The sequence below is a fragment of the Aquarana catesbeiana genome, linkage group LG02 (assembly GCF_042186555.1).
Source record: "Aquarana catesbeiana isolate 2022-GZ linkage group LG02, ASM4218655v1, whole genome shotgun sequence".
In the NCBI taxonomy this organism is placed as follows: Eukaryota; Metazoa; Chordata; class Amphibia; order Anura; family Ranidae; genus Aquarana; species Aquarana catesbeiana.
Genome location: NC_133325.1, coordinates 794709216 through 794720646, shown reverse-complemented (window position 1 = coordinate 794720646; position 11431 = coordinate 794709216).

Genomic DNA, 11431 nt, shown 5'->3' with positions numbered 1-11431 from the left:
TCCCAATGAGCACAGTGGCCTCCATCATCCATAAATGGAAGAAGTTTGGAACCACCAGGACTCTTCCTAGACTGGAGCGCCAGGCTAAACTGAGCGATCGGGGGAGAAGGGCCTTAGTCAGGGAGGTGGTCAGGGAGGTGGTACCCGATGGTCACTGACAGAGCTCCAGCGTTTCTCTATGGAGAGAGGAGAACCTTCCAGAAGAACAACCATCTCTGCAGCACACCACCAATCAGGCCTGTATGGTAGAGTTGATGTGGGATCCTCCGCTCAAAGAGGGACTTAAACCAGAGTGCTTGTCTCATTTCCTCCAGGAAGAGAAGAGCCCCAAGTGCTGGCTAAATGCTGATGCAAGTAGAAGAGAACAAGAAGACCTGGACAGCCGCACACCAGAATGGATAAATCTGTCTTTTTATTCAAAACAGGATCATGGGGTACACAAAACACGACTGTGGGATGGTACAAGAATAGCTGACGCGTTTCATAGCTTCTCATAGCTTGAGTAAGCACTTGGTGTAAGTGTGAAATGCGTCAGTTATTCTTGTACCACCCCACAGTCGTGTTTTGTGTACCCCATGATCCTGTGTTTTGAATAAAAACATGGATTTCTCCATCCCTGTGTGCTGCTGTCCAGGTCTTCTTGTTCTCTTCTACTTGTATGGTAGAGTGGCCAGATGGAAGCCAGTAGTAAAAGGCACATGACAGCCTGCCTGGAGTTTGTCAAAAGGCACCTGAAGGACTCTCAGACCATGAGAAACAACATTCTCTGGTTTGATGAAACATAGATTGAACTCTTTGGCCTTATTGGTAAGTGCCATGTCTGGAGGAAACCAGACACCGCTCATCACCTGGCCAATACCATCCCTCCAGTGAAGCATGGTGGTGGCGGCATCATGCTGTGGGGATGTTATTCAGTGTCAGGAACTGGGACACTAGTCAGGATCGAGGGAAAGATGAATGCAGCAATGTACAGAGACATCCTTGATGAAAACCTGCTCCGGAGCGCTCTGGACCTCAGACGGGTGAAGGATCATCTTCCAACAGGACAACGACCCTAAGCACACAGCCAAGGTAACAAAGGAGTGGCTACGGGACAACTGTGAGTGGCCCAGACAGAGCCCAGACTTGAACCTGATTGAACATCTCTGGAGAGATCTGAAAATGGCTGTACACTGACGTTCCCCATCCAACCTAATGGAGCTTGAGAGGTCCTGCAAAGAAGAATGGAGAGAAACTGCCCAAAAATAGGAGTGCCAAGCTTGTAGCATCATACTCAAAAGACTTGAGGCTGTAATTGGTGCCAAAGGAGCCTCACCAAAGTATTGAGTAAAGGCTGTGATACTTATGTATGTGGGATTTTTATTTTTAATTTTAATGTTGTCATTATGGGGGATTGCTTGTAGAATTTTGAGGAAAATAATGAATTTAATCCATTTTGAAATAAGGTTGTAACATAACAAAATGTGTATAAAGTGAAGCGCTGTGAATACTTTCTAGATGCACTGTATACGGAGATTACATTACACACAGGTGAACTCTATTTACTAATTAGGTGACTTCTGAATGAAATTGGTTCCACTAGATTTTAGTTAGGGGTATCAGAGTAAAGGTGGCTTAATACAAATGCCCCCCACACTTTTCACATATTTGTAAAAAATTTGAAAACCATTTATCATTTTCCTTCCACTTCACAATTATGTGCCACTTTGTGTTGTTCTATCACATAAAATCCCAATAAAATAAATTTATGTTTTTGGTTGTAACATGACAAAATGTGGAAAATTTCAAGGGGTATGAATACTTTTTTAAGGCACTAATTTTCCTTGTGCGTTCAGCCAGCCAATTAATGCAATTCAGCAATGCCCAGTATGTAGGGGGATGGGTGCAGAGTGTATATTGTAACTTCCTTTAAGATTTTTGCTCTTTTTTTTAAAGGTGTAGCAAAGAAAGATATATAGTATAATGGAGAGTGTAATATTTTCTTAATTCAGAAAGTGGGCCAGAAGACATAGGACACCAAGAATCATTCAAGAATCACAGCATTGTAGGGAACATTACAGCTGAGTCCCAATGCAAAAATGAATGGGTGTGGGAAGTATGGTCCCATGACCCTAGCATACCAGTCTGACAAAGATTGGATATAGCAAAAAAAATTATCCGCATGGCCGCACTCCCAACAAAATTTACTTTATTAATAACAATCCATACAGCAAAAAAGGATAAAAAGGTCTCTAACGCGTTTCACACCGTAACTACTGGTGCTTACTCATAGCTGAATCTTATACTCGTAACAACGACTCATATATACATATATCAATACCTGTGAATCTCAGATTTAAATTGTTATCGTTTAAATACGACAACCAATCGTCCAGGCTACCAGCCCCGTCTGAAACAATAAATAAATCATCTATGTAGCGACAATAGAAAAGGGTGTCATTTAAATCTGAGATTCACAGGTCATAGCAGTTCCATTTCTATTGACTTTTTGGATGTAAGTTTAAAGTAAGTTTACAATCCATTTCTTCCCCTAATAAAAAACAACACACCATGTACACCAATACAATGACTAGGCACACATTTAACCCTTTGATTGCCCGAGATGTTTAACCCCTTCCCAGCCAGTGACAGTGCATTATTTTAGCATTGATCACTGTATTAGTGACACTGGTTTCCAAAAAAAAACTATCAGTGTCAGATTGTCCACCACAATATCGCAGTCCCGCTATCAGTCACTGATTACCGCCATTACTAGTAAAATAAATAAATAAAAATTCCAGTATATAAATCCCATAGTTTTTAGGTGCTATAACTTTTCTGCAAACCATCCAATATGCGCTTATTGGGAATCCCCCCCCCCCCCCCAAAAAAAATGTAGCAGAATACATATTGGCCTAAATTTGTGAAGAAATTCGATTTTTCAATCCAGTTCAATACAGTGTTGCATGACCGCACATCTGTCAAAATAGCACAGTTCTGTATAACAAATAAATGACCTGGTCATGAAGGGGGGTAAATCTTCAGGAGGGCAAGTGGTTGAATTCCTTCACTCTCTCCTGAAATGTTTTATCTCCTTAGACCTTTTCACCATTATTGTTGCAAGTCAGGGACCTGTTATATCTTATCAATATCTTTTTGTAACTGAGTTCTCCAGAACTGGACACGGTTCTAAATGAGGTCAAGCAAAAGATCCCCTTCCTTCTGCTGGTGACCTCTCTAGTGATATAAAGATCTATATAGGAATCAGAACCTCCTTTCTCTTTCTGGTGACCCCCTCCAATGATATAAACATCGATATAGAGGAACCAGGACCCTTTTTCCTCCTGCTGGTGATCCCTCTAGTGATATAAATATCTATATAGAGAAATCAGGACCTCCTTCCTCCTGCTGGTGATCCCTCTAGTGATATAAAGATCCATATAGAGGAATCAGAACCTCCTTCCTCCTGCTGGTGATCCCTCTAGTGATATAAAGATCTATATAGAGGAATCAGGACCTCCTTCCTCCTGCTGGTGACCCCCTCCAATAATATAAAGATCGATATAGAGGAACCAGAACCCTTTTCCTTCTGCTGGTGACCCCTCTAGTGATATAAAGATCTATATAGAGGACCTCCTTCCTCCCGCTAGTGACCTCTCTAGTAAGATAAATATCTATATAGAGGAATCAGGACCTCTTTCCTCCTGCTGGTGATCCCTCTAGCGATATAAAGAACCATATAGAGGAATCAGGACCTCTTTCCTCCTGGTGACCCCTCTAGTGATATAAAGGTCTATATAGAGGAATCAGGACCTCCTTCCTCCTGGTGATCCCTCAGTGCAGTGATAGCGAATCCATGGCACGCAGAGCCACCTCTGGGCACGTGAGAGAGTCCATGCTCGTGGCGGTGAGAGCATGGCAGCAAGCAGTGGCGAGGTGCAGGAATCTATCTGCACGAGTGAGTGGACGGCCCCGCACCCTTCGCGGGGAAGGTTACAGGCCTGAGAGCACGGGAGGGAGAGAAGAGCTTCACCGCCTCCTTGACCCTGGAAGAGGCGACCAGTGGGCGCAGCATCCCCCGCGCCTTCCATAGCCTGGACACCTTAAAACTCCTCTTCAACAGTGAGCACCGGAGAACAGGCTGACTGGGAGCCCGGAAGACAAGCACAGGTGGGATGCGCAGGCTGTGAGGGAGCCACTGGATGGAACAAAGCAGAGAGCTCCCCCGGATCAAGGACGGAGACTGGAATGGAAAGTACCGGGCACAATCACACAGACTACCTCCAAAGACTGGGACGGGGGGAGATCTAGAGGTCTCTCTCTTATTCCTCCCCCCTCACTCGCCTCTCAGCCCCCATCAACCTGTTCCCCCTCTGTCTCTGTCACCTCTCTCTCTCACCCCCCCAACTATTCTATACATTAAGGTAAAAAAAAACCTGCATGCAGTTCCCACCCCATCCCCCTCTACATACTTAAGCCCACTTTCCATCCAGAGATGTGCTCGAGAGCCAAGCCTCTGCCTGCTCTTTCCCTTCTCATTGGCTCACACAGCAGCAGGAGCCATTGGCCAAAAGTACCAATACCTGGTCACATGATCATGTTATCACTGTGCTTGATTGGCCAGCAAACTCGCCTGACCTAAACCCCATAGAGAATCTGTGAGGTATTGTCAAAAGGAAAATGAAAGACATCAGACCCAACAATTTAGACAAGCTGAAGGCCGCTTTTAAAGCAACCTGGGCTTCTATAACACCTCAGCAGTGCCAGCTGATTGCCTCCATGCCACGCCGCATTGATGCCGTAATTCATGCAAAAGGAGCCCCAACCAAGTATTGAGTGCATACTATACTGTACATGGACAGACTTTTCACTAAGCCAACAATTCTGTTGATATTATGTAATATTCTAATTTTCTGAGATACTGAAATTTGGGTTTCCCCTAGCTGTAAGCCATAATCATCCAATAAAAAAAAAAAAAGAAATACTTGAAATATATCACTCTGTGTGTAATGAATCTATATAAAATATAAGTGTTCCACTTTTTGAATTGAATTACTGAAATAAATTCAATTTTTGATGATATTCTAATTTCTTTTTTAGATACACCTGTATATACATTGCGGTTTGCATGTGGTTTACCAGTGTTTTGGCTGAAGCCATCAGCCATAACCCCTGTATCTTTTTTTTTTTTTTTCAGCCGGCAGCTAGATTTCTCAGAGCGATCCGAGGGGCTCATTAGCCACTGGATTGCTTTCCAAAGTGGCAGGAAGGAACTTCCCCCTCTCGTCGCTTGCCAGTGTTACTCGGGCTTACCATTTCCACCGACTAGATCATCTTTGATTGCCTCTAAGAGTCTATGGCCTTGGAGGACTAGAGTGACTTCTGGTCTAGGGCATAAGTACACTATTTTTTAAAAGGTAAAGGAGAGATTTGGGTTTTTTTTTTTTTACTCCAGATCTCTCCAGAAAGAAGACCCGTCATCCTTATTTCTATTAAAAGGGGTGTTTACATTCCTTATAATAGTAATAAAAGTGATTAAAAAAAATAAAATGAAAGGGGCACCCCCATTCCTCCACGCCCACGTGCAGAAGCGAGCGCATACGCAATTCATGCACGCATACATAAACGGTGTTTGCACCACATGTGAGGTATCGCCACAAAAGTTAGACAGAGAGCAATAATTCTAGCGCCAGGCCTCTTCTGTAACGATAAACAAGTAACCTGTAAACAATTTTAAAGCGTCGCCAATGGAGATTTTTAAAGTACCGTAGTTTGTCGCTATTCCAAGAGAGTGCGTAATTTTGTATTGATATCTATTTACTTGGCGTAACATCATTTTTCATATTTTCAAAAAAATGGGGTATATATAGTTTTCTTTTTTAATTCATTAAAAAAAAAATTTCCAAAACAAATTGCGTTTGAGTGAGAATAAAGTGTGATATAAAAAATTGCAACAATCGTCATTTTATTCCCTAGGGTCTCTGCTATATAGAAAAATATATAATAGTTTGGAGTTCGCAAAAATGGTGCTGCGCTATATTTGGTAATAGTTCATAATTACAAAACTTCATTTATACATCCAAAGTGGTATTTGTTAAAGGGGTTGTAAACACTCAAGGTTTTTGACCACAATGCATTCTATGCATTAAGGTCAAAAACCTTCTGAAGTGCAGCAGCCCCACAGAGCCCCCCTTATTCTTACCTGAACCCGATCTTTCCAGCGACAACAACGAGCCCAACAGCTCCAGCCGCTGCCTCAGGTCCTCATTGGATAGCAGCAGCAGCAGCCATTGGTTCCTGTCAATCAAATCCAGTGCCACGGGAGTCGGGGGCAGGGCTGAGTCCTGCTGTCTGTGTCAATGGATGTAGCAGCAGGACTCAGGAGCCCACCTGCACGGTCCCCTTGGAATGAGGGGGCACTTGATGCGGGGAGGAGCCAGGAGTGCCGCTGGGGGACCCCAGAAGAGGAGGTAAGTATAACTTTTTTATTAAAAAAAAAAGAACCTTTACAACTCCTTTAACCACTTCCCGCCCGCCCTATAGCGGATTGACGTCCGGGAAGTGGTTCTGTTATCCTGACTGGACGTCATATGACGTCCAGCAGGATAACATGCCGCAGCGCGCCCCCGGGGGCGCGCATCGCGGCGATCGGTGGAGCGGTGTGTCACTCTGACACACCGCTACACTGATCTTGGTAAAAAGCCTCCGCCGGAGGCTCTTTACCACGTGATCAGCCGTGTCCAATCACGGCTGATCACGCTGTCAATAGGAAGAGCCGTTGATTGGCTCTTCCTCACTCGCGTCTGACAGACGCGATTAGAGGAGAGCCGATCGGCGGCTCTCCTGGCAGGGGGGTCTGTGCTTATTGTTTATCAGCGCAGCCCCCCTCAGATCACCACACTGGACAACCAGGGATCGCCACTAGGACCACCAGGGAAGGGGCAACATGTGGATGGCCAGGTATGTACCCCATGGCCATCCACATGTGCCCAGTGTGCCAAATCTGTGCCAATCAGTGCCCACAAATGGGCACTGATTGGCACCATTATGTTGCAGTGATGCCCAGCAATGCCACCCTTAGGGGCATCACTGCAAACAAGCAGTGCCATCAGTGCCACCCATCAGTGTCCATTCATGCCACCTGTCAGTGCCCATCAGTGCCCATCTATCAGTGCCCATCCGTGCCCATCTGTGCCAACTATTAGTGCCACACATAAGTAACCATCAATGCCACCTATGAGTGCCCATCAGTGCCGCCTATAAGTGCCCATCTGTGCCACCTATGAGTGCCCATCAGTGCCGCATACCAGTGCCGCCTATCAGTGCCCATCATCAGTGCCCGTCAGTGCCACCTCATCAGTGCCACCTCATTGGTGCCACCTCATCGGTGCCGCCGTATCAGTGCCCGTCATTGAAGAAGAAAACTTACTTATTTACAAAAAAGTTTTAACAGAAACAAAGAAAAACTTGTTTTTTTTCAAAATTTTCGGTCTTTTTTTATTTGTTGCGCAAAAAATAAAAACCGCAGAGGTGATCAAATACCACCAAAAGAAAGCTCTATTTGTGGGAACAAAATGATAAAAAATTTGTTTGGGTACAGTGTAACATGACCGCGCAATTGTCATTCAAATTGCGACAGCGCTGAAAGCTGAAAATTGGTCTGGGCGGGAAGGTGTCTAAGTGCCTGGTATTGAAGTGGTTAAAGCAGAAAACGTGTCATAGGCGTTGAGAGATCATCACCAGCACCCAAACACAGCGCCTCTTACCCTCTACTGGGATGAAAAGCGCATTAGATATCACTCAAACAGCAATCCACCTCAGGGATATTCTCCAGCGTCTCCACCACGGCACCCAAAGTTTCAAATGGACATAAAAGAAACACTCATAGTGAAGACACCCCAACAAAGGTATATTGTAAAAATCCGAAAGAATAACACTCACATTTCAAGAGATTACAATTTGCATATCATAGACGTCCGACGTTTCAAACCCACAAGATGGCTGCTGCATCCTGGCATGTAGTCACCGACTCCTTCCTATGCGTTTCATCATCAAATAACGTAGTCAGGGGCGTGGCTAGACAGACGCTGCAGCTCTAAATAAGCGGGACGGCTTATGCAAAAGGCGGGCAATATTTGCATTCCAAAAACCAGAGGAGGAACTAGAAACTATACCAATCAAGGCAAGCCCAAAAGGTATGTATGCGCTTCAAAGAGCGGAAGTACTAGAAACTCATAGCTCCAATCGAGGAAAGAACAGATAACTCAATAAAAAAACTGTTAAAAAAACAGTAACCTGATCCTTGTATTAATGATCATGGTAAAAATATCCTAGATGAACAAACATTTAATCATATGTAAATAAAATAATGGTCATAGCGACCGTACCGGGAAACAGCGCCATCTTGTGGTACCAGAAGATATCAAAAATTTACAATCATATATAGTAAAATGATGTGCATAACAATATATAACAGATATCTCTAAAAAGAGGTCAAAGACTAAAATACAAAAAATATTTTCCCATATAAATGTCTTCATATAAGAAGTGAAAAACATTTTAATCAAAAACCATATCTGTACTTAAACTCACAATTTCTCTATACATAATTTCTAATTGATGAATGCATTATTATCCCATTCGATATTCATACCGAAAGGGGGTTTAAGTTTTAACCTGGTAAATCCACTTGGTTTCCAATCTAGAGACTTCTCTAACCATATTACTACCTCTCCAGTGGCTCGTAAACCCATCAATACCCAAAAACATAGTTCCTTCGGGGTTGCGATTATGTTGCAAATCATAATGTTTGGATAAACTATGTTTGGGAAACCCTTTCTTTATATTAGCCACATGTTCATTCAATCTTGTCTGAAGCATTCGGACAGTGCGGCCAACATAACGAAGACCACACGGACAATGTATAATATATACAACATTTTTGGATGTGCATGTAATAAAAGGTTTAATGGGAAACCATTCATGAGTAGAACTAGATTCAAAAGAATCAGTCTTTCTACATTTATGTGCATTCGTTTTACATATAGGGCACTTCCAAAAAGGGAAAAAGACCCATATTCTGGAAAAAAAACAAAGAGGGTTTTTTGGTGGGTTCTATAACATTAGACGCCATCCGTAACCTCTACGGCGAAACTCCTCTATAGACAACCTGAGGGTTGAATCTTTTTAACCGCACTGTCTGAATGCTTCAGACGAGATTGAATGAACATGTGGCCAGTATAAAGAAAGGGTTTCCCCAAGCATAGTTTATCCAAACATCATGATTTGCGACATAATCACAACCCTGAAGGAACTATGTTTTTGGGTACTGATAGGTTTACAAGCCACTGGAGAGGTAGTAATGTGGTTAGAGAAGTCTCTAGATTGGAAACCAAGTGGATTTACCAGGTTAAAAACGTATACGTCATTCGGTATAGATATAGAATGGGATGATAATGCGTTCATCAATAATGATTAGAAATTATGTATAGAGAAATTGCATGTTTAAAATATGGTTTTTGATAAATATTAATGTTTAAAAGGTTTTGCATTATATGAAGACATTTATATGGGAAAAGTCTGTATTTTAGTCTTTGACCTCTTTTTAGAGGTATATGTTATATATTGTTATGCACATAATTTTATTATATATGATTGTAAATGTTTGATATCTTTTGAAACCACAAGATGGCGCTGTTTCTCGCTACAGATGCTATGACCATTATTTTGTTTACATATGAATAAATGTTTGTTCATCTAGGATATTAATTCCCTGAATATTAATACAAGGATCGGGTTACTATTTAACTGTTTTTATTGAGTGTTCGGTTCTTTCCTTGATTGGAGCTATGAATTTCTAGTACTTCCGCTCTTTGGAGCGCATACATACCTTTAGGGCAGGGATATGCAATTAATGGACCTCCAGCTGTTGCAAAACTACAAGTCCCATTGTGCCTCTGCCTCTGGGTGTCATGCCTGTACCTGTCAGAGTCTTGCTATGCCTCATGGGACTTGTAGTTTTGCAACAGCTGGAGGTCCGCTAATTGCATATCCCTGCTTTAGGGCTTGCCTTGATTGGAATAGTTTCTAGTCCCTACCCCGGCTTTTGGACCTCAATTATTGCCCACCATTCGCATAAGCCATCCCACTTATATAGAGCTGCAGTGTCAGTCTAGCCACGCCCCTGATGACGTAATTGGATGACAAAACGTGTAGGGAGGAGTCGGAGACGTGTGACGCGACTACTTGCTGGGATGCCGCGGCCACCTTGTGGGTTTGAAACATCGACTTTTTGATATGCAAATTTTAATCTCTTGAAATGTGAATGTTATTCTTTTGGATTTTTACAATATATATCTTTGCTGGGATGTCTGCATTATGAGGAGTGTTTCTTTTAGGTCCATTTGAGACTTTGGGCGCCGTGGTGGAGATGCTGGAGATTATCCCTGAGGTGGATTGCTGTTGGAGTTGTCATTTGAGTGATATCTAATGCGCTATTTATCCCAGTAGAGGGTAAGAGGCAGTGCGTTTGGGCGCTGGTGATGGTTCCTTTACGCCTATGACACGTCTTCTGCTTTAACAAATACCACTTTGGATGTATATATGGAATTTTGTTATTATGGACTTTTGCCAAATATAGCGCTGCACCATTTTTACTAACTCCAAAATATTATATATTTTTTTTATATAGCAGAGACCCTAGGGAATAAAATGGCGATCATTGCAATTTTTTTATGTCACACTCATTAGTTTGTTTATCCTATACATATCATACACATATTGTGCCAGCAGCTTACAATAAGACTTTCTAATTCAATCTTAATTTATTACCTAAAGCGCAACAAATGTGTTTTTTTTTTTTTTGTTTTTTTTTGAATGTTTGGGAGTTCTAAGTAATTTTCTAGCAAAAAAAAAAATACTGATTTCAAATATACCAATATACCATAGTTTGTAGACGCTAGAACTGTCATATGCACTTTTTTTTTTTTTTACCAAAGACTTGTAGCAGAATTTTGTCCAAAATGTATGAAATTAGATTGTAATAAAATATTTTTTTTATTGGATATGTTTTAAAGCAGAAAAAAAATATAAATATAAGCTTTTTTTTTTCTAAGTTTTTGGCCTTTTTTCTTTATATGATCAAATACCACCAAAAGAAAAAGAAAGCTTTATTTGTGGGAAAAGAAAAAAAAACAAAACAAAAAAAAAAAAATAACACTCTTTCAGACATTTAAATCTGACCTTTAGTCTTGCACAGCTGTACCAGTTCCTCTCCTGTACTGAAATTGCTTACTCAGATTTCACTGCACACTGTGAGCTTTTCATATTGTGCATTAGAAGCTGCAGCAAGTCAGAGCCCCGCCTCATTTCCTGGCTGGAGATCGACCAGCCTTGACTGTCCCTGGCCCGCCCCTGTCATTTATTAGATTTCCAGCATCACATGCAGGCGATA